General features: G+C 41.8%; 1 protein-coding gene across 12 annotated transcripts in view; it reads left to right on the plus strand.

Annotated features, from left to right (window-relative positions):
* Positions 1 to 252: 252 nt before the first annotated feature.
* The window catches only part of Tcf4 (transcription factor 4), a 348,091-nt gene continuing 346,638 nt past the window's right edge, over positions 253 to 1,705 (plus strand). For 2 of the 12 annotated variants that reach the window (XM_048806166.1, XM_048806175.1), the window contains exon 1: positions 1,468 to 1,626. The gene's annotated coding sequence lies outside the window, so the exon portion shown is untranslated. Of the gene's footprint in view, positions 788 to 1,458; positions 1,627 to 1,705 lie in introns of those variants that run through there. The other 10 variants (XM_048806171.1, XM_048806164.1, XM_048806170.1 and 7 more) reach the window with 10 other exon arrangements.

Raw genomic sequence — 1,705 nt, forward strand, 5'->3', positions numbered from 1 at the left:
CGGAGTCAGTCAAGGAACTGGAACAAGTTGAAGCGCGCAGAGACGCGGCCTGCAACCAACCCCAACCCAAGGAACCCTTGCAGTGCCGCTCCACGCGCGACGCCGGCTCGAGCCCGGCCACCCGCCTCCGTTCCCGGAGGAGGCGTGGCCGACGCGCGCCGCCATCTTGGCCAGCCTCTCTAGGCGCTCTGTTTACCACTCTATGGTCGCTCGCTCCCGCCCCTCCCCTCCCCAGTCATTGTCTGGAGGAGCAGCCGCGGCCGCAGCGCCTTCTCTTTATAAGCCCGCAGTGCCCGGATGTGAATGGATTACAATGTATCTTTCAGGGAAACCTATTATTATCAATGTGACTCCACGGGGGAGTCAATGGTGATGATGATGAGGAGGAGGAGGATGATGATGAGACACCTCTAAACTTGGAACAAGTTTAAGACTTTATAAGAGGAGAAGAAAAAACCCAACAAGATTTGTTTGAGGAAATATTATAACTATCCTGTGTTGATAATTTTTTTTTATAAACAATAAGAAAAAGTTGTTGGATTTTTTTAATGATTTATTTTTTGGGGGAGGTAATTTTGTTGCAGTTTTATGGTGGAAAATGCAAATACCAGAGCCAGGTGCATAATCTTGTAATCTGTGGATATCCCTGGAGCAGGACTGAGTACTACTTAAAATACTTTTTTGGGGGATACACATGTGAGATACTAAGTACTTGCAGAAGATTTTTGTTTCTCTCTTTAAAGTCTCTTTCCTTGGAATATTGTGAGCATATTTGTGGCCATTTAAGGTAACGTTACAATTTGCTGTCAGAGTAAACTGTTTGTAATTGAATTTAATTTTTAAAATGTCGATCCCAATGCTTTATTAAAACAAAAGGAACGACCTATTAAATAATTGCCAATACGAAAAAGTATGTGCATGCATTTTGTGTATGTACTGGAGCATCTAGTAATATCAGGGTGTGTAGAATGTGTTTTTTAACACACGTTAACATAGCGTATGTTGCATATACTGGATAAAACACGTTTGTGATTATGAAACGATAGAATTATGAAGCTTAATTTTTATCCTAAAAAGTGATGTGAAAAAGTGTGTTTTAAGAGCATGCAGGGCCTATGATGGTAAATGTTGGATGAAAAACTTACAGGGCTGGCGAACGCGGACTTTGCGTGCCTAGGAACTCAAGTGTGAAAACAAAACAACATCCACACCCATCCCCCCAAATTGCCTTTTTTTTTTTTTTGACCGAAGTTTGCAGCTCTACTATTCTGTGACTTACGAGGGTGGGTGAAGAAAGTATCCAATTCAGGTTTTGCCCCCAACGCAAAACTACTAAAACGAAAATCTCCCCAGCAAAATGTGGCTTGGTTTATGTATGGAAAAGAAAAAAAAAATATTGTTCCTCTTGGCAAAGTCTTTTTGCATCACGTGTATTTGCAGCCTAGTATAAACTTGCTTTGCCGTGTGTGGATGTGTGAGTGAGAGGGAACGAGAGTTAAGAGAAAGAAAGAAGTGAGAGGGGATGTAAACTCGAATACATTTCAAAGTGCCTCGGATGGATGAAAATGGGCAAAAACACAACTGTTCAGGCTTCAGATTGTAACTGATGATCTGAGGAAAAATGAGGTGCTCGATGAATTTTCGTTTGTATTTTTTTGCGAGCGGGGGAGGTGTTGAGATTTTCTTTTCTTCTTTTTTTTTTTTT

The sequence above is a fragment of the Marmota marmota genome, unplaced genomic scaffold (assembly GCF_001458135.2).
Source record: "Marmota marmota marmota unplaced genomic scaffold, marMar, whole genome shotgun sequence".
NCBI classification, from domain to species: Eukaryota; Metazoa; Chordata; class Mammalia; order Rodentia; family Sciuridae; genus Marmota; species Marmota marmota.